Source organism: Lynx canadensis, chromosome D3, assembly GCF_007474595.2.
Source record: "Lynx canadensis isolate LIC74 chromosome D3, mLynCan4.pri.v2, whole genome shotgun sequence".
Taxonomy (NCBI): domain Eukaryota; kingdom Metazoa; phylum Chordata; class Mammalia; order Carnivora; family Felidae; genus Lynx; species Lynx canadensis.
Genome location: NC_044314.2, coordinates 12334926 through 12342096, shown reverse-complemented (window position 1 = coordinate 12342096; position 7171 = coordinate 12334926).

Genomic DNA, 7171 nt, shown 5'->3' with positions numbered 1-7171 from the left:
TTCAGAATCTGTTTGCATGTTATCTGTCCATAGGTCTCTAGCTCTCTTTCTGAGCAAGAATGAGATTCAGAGTGGGGAGTGTTGTCGGGAGGCGAAGAACAATTAGTTGCCTGAAGCAAGAAGAAAATATCTAAATTCTTGGTGAAAAATAAAATGTATTCTGTTCCCAACTATAGAAAATAATTATGGGCTGCCTGGGTGGCTCAGTCAGTTAAACATCAACTCAGGTCATGGTCTCACGGTATGTGGATTGGAGCGCTGCATTAGGCTCTGTGCTCTCAGCTTGGGATCCTCTGTTTCTCTCTCTCTGCCCCCCCCCCCCAAAATAAATAATTTTTAAAAAGAAAATAATTATGTTAAAGTAACTCATTTTTGAAAAAGAATAACCTTTTTCTGCATACAATAATGTATTATTTTTTGTAAAATCTATTGAGTTACTAGAAAACCCTACAATTCCCCATTCCCAATTGGGAATCACTGGGGAGAAGATGAGGGGCCACTGCTTACTGTTGTTTGAAAAAACATACACACACACACACACACAACTCCGTATATATCTAACCCTCCAAGCCCCCCCGTGGAGGTAGGCATTACTATTCTTTATTTTATAAATGAGAAACCTAGGGTTCAGGTTACCTAGTAACTTGCTTATGGTTGCATAGCCAATTAGTGCTGGAACCGAGTTAAAAACAAAACAAAACAAAACAAACAGGTCTGCATGCCTCCACACCCATTCTTCAACATTATGATATGCTCATCCTAGAGACAGAAACAGTCTCGTTATTGACAGAGAAATTAAAAAAAAAAAAACAAGTACCAGGCAGACACAGAACCATATTATTGTTGGGGCGCCTAGGTCATTCAGCCGGTTAAGCATCCAACTCTTGATTTCAGCTCCGGTCACGATCTCACGGTTAGTGGGTTCAAGCCCGACATTGGGCTCTGTGCTGACAACATGGAGCCTGCTTGGGATTCTCTCTCTCTGCCTTTCCCTTGCTCACGTGCGCATCTGCCGTCTCTCTCTTTTTTCTCTCAAAATAAATAAATAAACATTAAAAAAAGAACCATATTATCATTTAGGTTCTCAAATGATTTCTTAAAATAAGATCACTTTACCTGAGATAACTTCAATGAGTTTCTCTTTTTTCACAAAGTACATAAAATAGTTAAGGTGCAAAAGTGGCAAAATATTTTTCCATCAATGCCTTGAAAATTTAAGGCATATGTAAACAATTTCAATGCAATACTGAACATAACGGAAATAAGTATTTCCGGGTGTAGGAAAGAGGAAAAATCTGAAAACTGCCTTTGGCTATCAAGGAATATTTGACAAAGGAAGTACCATTTCAGATGGGTATTTAAGGAAAGGTGGGAATTTGCTAGTTGTAGGAATTGGGGAGTCACTTCCTTACTTATGCAAGAACAGCGATATGCTCTATTGGTACAATTAAGTATAAAAATCGTGCATAATGTGGAGGACACATTCACTTTTACAAATCATTTAAATGGCCCTACATTTTTAGGGGCTTATGTAACTTTTGAACCATGAAATAGACTGATTAACAGTGTGCAAGAATTAATTTACATCTCTAAAGTGAGGGGGAGGTTATTTTTCATTTATCAGCTTCCTTCATCAAAATGAACCCTGGCCTTCTAGAGACCTCTTCATGGTTTTGTCCTCTCTCCTGCTGATCTATGTTGCCTGATACTGAATTTAAGAAGACTCAAGATAGATTAATTAAATTAGCTGAAGCCCTTTGCAAAACCACATTGGGGGCAATTTAATTTTTCCTGTTTAGCTGGTTGAGGAAAGAAATTCAGGCACAACTCTATAAAATACTGTTTTAATTAGATCCAAAGAGGAATGTAGCCTTGGTTTCTTACTCAAGTTCCCTAATTATGAAAATTAATTTTAAAAGCCATAGTAACTTTGTTTTATGAAAGTGAAAATGATTGTGAAATTATTTTACATTGTCCATAAGAAAAAATGTTATGAGTTAAATTTTGTGTTTTTTCATTACTTTTGATCAGTAACAGTGTCAAAGCAAAACCAAGTCATTTTCAGGAACTCCTCCAATTAAAAAAAATCAGAAATAAATTCACATCTCAAAGTGTTACTTTTCAAAGCAGGAAAGGGGAACCACCTTGTGGCTATGTAACCAAATGAATTGCTGAAGAAATGCATGAGGATATTCTTGACAAACACTATAGTCTGGTCTATCTTTTTTCTAATGTATATTTGTTCATAATTGAGTAACACAAATCAATAATAAACAAATGCAGTGCTAGATTTATAAACATCTCCCAAATCTCCTTATATATCTAGGTAAATTGCTCAGTGAAATAGGTGAATGACTTCTGTACTTCGGCAACTTGTACTTTCTTATTCCAGCAAATAACATAAATGTAGATCCATATGCCTGATAAGTTGCAAAACTAACCAGTTTTATGGTTTCTACATGTAAAATTGACTTAACCTTATAATCATGATGAATTTAGAATATCTTCACCATATCAGTGCCTTGGGATAGAATCAAAATATTGGCTTTAATACATCTGTATGTACTATAGCCAGCTTAATTATTCGAACAAAGTCAGTTACTCTTGCCATTGATTGAAACATCAAATATGCCCAATCAGCATATTATAAAACTAAAAATGGCACGTTCAAATAGATACAACTTTTAGGATTATTTGGTCTAAGGATATAAAAAAATGTCATTTGAACTTAGAGATTTCCTTGAATTTGTAGATTGCTTTGCGGTAATGTGGACATTCGGCAATATTATCCCATGAGCATGGGATATCTTTCCATTTATTTGTGGTTTTTTTTTCAATTTTTTTTAATAGTGTATTAGATCTTTTACCTCCTTTGGTTAAATTTATCCTTAGGCATTTTATTCTTTTTGATGATATTGTAAATGGGATTTTCTTCTTAATTTGTCTTTCTGATGTTCTTAGTGTGTAAAATCATAACTTACTTGTGTTTATTGATTTCGTATCCTACAACTTTACTTAGTTCATTTATTAGACCTAAGAATTTCTTTGGTGGAATATATAGAGTTTTTGATATGTAGAATATGTCCTCTGCAAATAGGGAATTTTACCTCTCTTCTTCCAATTTGGATGACTCTTATTTCTTTTTCTTGACTAATTGCTCTGGCCAAGACTTCCAGTACCAAGCAGAAGACAATGGGCATCTTTGTCTTGTTTGGGATCTCAGAGAAAAAAATTTCAGTTTTTTACTAGTCAGTGTGATGTTTGCTATGGGTTTGTCATATGTGGCCTTTGTAATGTTGAGGTGTATTTTCTCTAGGCCCACTTTGTTGAGTGTTTTTATCATAAATGGCTGTTAAATTTTGTCAAATGTTTTTTTGTGCATCTACTGAGATTATATGGTTTTTATCCTTCATTTTGTTAGTGTGGTGCAACATATTGATTGGTTTTTGGATGTTAAACCATCCTTGCATCCCTGAAATAAATCACACCTGGTCGTGATGTATGATCCTTTTAATGTATTAAATTTGGTTTGCTAATATTTTGCTGAGGACTTTTGCATCTATGTTTATCAGCCATATTAGCCTAAAAATTTCTTTTCTAGAGTCATTTTTATCTGGTTTTGATATCAAGATAATGTTGGACTCATAAAATGAGTTTGGAAGGTTTCCTTCCTCACTTTGAGAAGGATTGGTATTAATTCTGTGAGTGTTCGGTAGAATTCACCAGTGAAGCCAGTTTGTTCTGGATTTTTGTTTATTGAGAGCCTTTTGATTACTGATTCAATCTCTACACTAATAATCCATCTATTCAGGTTTTCTGTTTCTTCATAATTTAGTTTTGGAAGATTGCATGTGTCTAAGAAATTATCAATTTCTTCTATGTTGTTCATTTTGCTAGTATATAATTGTTCCTGTTATTTTTTTTTAATTTTTTTTAATGTTTATTTATTTTTGAGACACAGAGAGACAGAGCATCAATGGGGGAGGGTCAGAGAGAGAGGGAGACACAGAATCTGAAGCAGGCTCCAGGCTCTGTGCTGTCAGCACAGAGCCCAACACGGGGCTCAAACTCACGGACCGTGATATCATGACCTGAGCCGAAGTCGGACGCTTAACCGACTGAGCCACCCAGGCGCCCCTGTTATTTTCTTATAATCTTTTGTATTTCTATCAGTTGTTATTTATCTTTAATTTCTGATTTTATTTGAGTCTTCTCTCTGTCTTATTTATTATTATTACTATTTATTTAAAAAAAATTTTTTTTTTGGTGAGCCTGTTTGCCAAGTTTTTTTACCCTTTCAAAGAGACAGTTCTTAGTTTCATTGGTCTTTTCTATTTTTTTTTTATTTTAGCCTCTATTTCACTTCTTTATGCTTTGATCTTTATCATTTCCTTTCTTCTGCTTTATTAATCTCTTCCTATTAAGTATAAAGTTAGGATATTTATTTGAGATTTTTCTTGTGTGTTGAAGTAGATCTGTATCAGAGAATTCATTTTCAATTCATTAGATGCTAAACTTCATTAGTGAATGAAGAAATTGAAAGTGTCATATTAAAATAGAGATAGATGGTTAGATACATAAAAGCACTGAGCTGACCTTTATGATTATTAAGTATTATTTTGATGTTTATATTTGTCTCACTGTTGTGGAGTGAAACATCACCTCATGAACATTGTCTGAGGAGAGATCAGTAGTGCACCATAATGACAAAAATTTAAATTTCTATCTTACTTATTTATATCTTTTAAAAGGAGCAATGACTAAAAACATTTCTTAAAACTGGTTTTCTTAATCTTTCACTGTTCACATCTATAAAGTCTCTAGGACTGAATTTGTTATTTTAACTTTGTGGATTAAATTACCTTGACATGTCTCCAGTTTTCCATCTTGTGTTTGAAACAGCTTGCTATCAGATTATGTCCTTACCACCTATAGCTCAAGAGGCATAATCTTCATGAGGAGAGTTGACCTCAGTAAAAGTTGTGGAACTTAATTCAGGCAAGATGAGAATTAAGCTTTATAATTATGCATTAAATTCTAATATTTCCGACATAAAATAACTTACCCAGTATTCGTAATTATGATATTCTTATTGCTATTGGCTATATTACAAGAGACTATCTGATATTGAACTCCATGAAAGCAATCATAGCAATTGCTTTCCTGAAGTGTTTATATAGGTTAAAAATGATTTTTTTCTCATACAATAGAGTTGTGAAAAGCTCAGTCCAATTGCACTTTAAGTAATTTTCTCCTTGCCAAATAATTTTCTACTCATCTCAAAAAGTTAAACTTACCAGTTGTTTATACACACACACACACACACACACACACACACACACACTCGCACACACACTTTGCATAAGCCAAAAAGAATTAGGCAATTAACTAATAGTTTCTTAATAAATAAAAATGTTATAACTAAGCCTGGGAAAATAATTAAAATCAGAACCAACACAGAACTTTTTTTCTCATTCTAAGAAATCCCCCCTGAAAAGTAGGCATGTTCATTTATGTAAAAACATGTTGATATTATAACTACAGACAGTATTTTAAATAATAGTTTTTAGGTGTTTTGCCGGAAAATGACAATAATGCCATTGATCTAGTGGAAAGTATTTCACCTCATTTTCATAAATTCTTACTCATTTACTTGTTTAATGTAGTAATAATCTAATGATAGAAATATATCCAAATATAAATAATTTTTTACATTTACCTTTATAAAAGAATGATTATTTGTAAGCTTTTCATTTTGGAACTGGAATTTTGTGAATTAAGTTTACAAGAGGTAGAATCTTATTTTTTTCTGATTTATAATTGCATATAAGATAAATACATAAATTTGAAACAATAACAGAATTATTATAGAGGCATGGAACTTTTAAATTTTTTTTTTCAACGTTTTTTATTTATTTTTGGGACAGAGAGAGACAGAGCATGAACGGGGGAGGGGCAGAGAGAGAGGGAGACACAGAATCGGAAACAGGCTCCAGGCTCCGAGCCATCAGCCCAGAGCCTGACGCGGGGCTCGAACTCACGGACCGCGAGATCGTGACCTGGCTGAAGTCGGACGCTTAACCGACTGCGCCACCCAGGCGCCCCGGCATGGAACTTTTAGAATATCCTTAAGTGTAAGCTTATACCAACAATGCTTTAATGCCACTACTGTGTTTGAGGGCATTTGTGTTGCTTTAAAACCATTTATTTAATTTAATTTCACAAATACCTAGGGAAGTATGTATGATTTTACCTATTTTCCTTAAGTGGGTAAGATAGCAAATAGTGAGTGTGAACTGTTATATGCTCAACATTTATAATGAATTGATTTAAGATCATTTTGGACTTTGAGAAATGAAAAACAAAATAGCTACACTCTAATATATTACTTAACCACGTAAGTAGCATGCATTTTCAGTGCTAAAAATAAGGCCATGAAACATCAACACTACTATATTATTTATGCTTAAGTATTAATTGCTTGGGGATATAAAATGTCATTATTTATTTTTATACTAGCTAACTGAAGTGGAAAATGGAGATAATTCCCACAAGCAGAATTCACATTTGCTTCAATTATATGGATACTTCAGATGAAAATAATTAAATAAATTTTATGTTATAATTACTACACCCTTCAACTTTATATCTTGATACAACTTTCATATCCATTTCCAAGGTTAGGGGCATTTTGTTTGTTTATTTTTCTTAGCACAATATGTTGCATTTTATGAAGATATATGTTCTAAAATTAAGTCTGGAAATCTTAGTTATCAAAGGCACTGTAAGAAATGGGATAATAGTATCAAAGTTATTAGGAGAAGGTATAAACCATTGGTGACATACAAATAAGCATCTTAAAGATAGTCTTTTAAAAATGGACTCTTTCAAAGGTCATTGTTTAATGTATCTCATGCAACCAGATGGAATTTTGGAAGTAAACATCAACAGTTACTTGGCAGAACATGGGGTTTAAAGATTTCTTACACGAGGCAACAATGTTGCACAGCTTTACAAGGGCATAAATATAATTTAACACACAGTGATATAAACCTTAACTTGATTTGTGACTGCTGACAGTATCTAAACAGAAGAAATAAAGGCAACAAGGTTTCCCTAGTGGTTGGAATGCTTAATGTTAATAATACCTGGTGCATGTATTTTTTTTTTT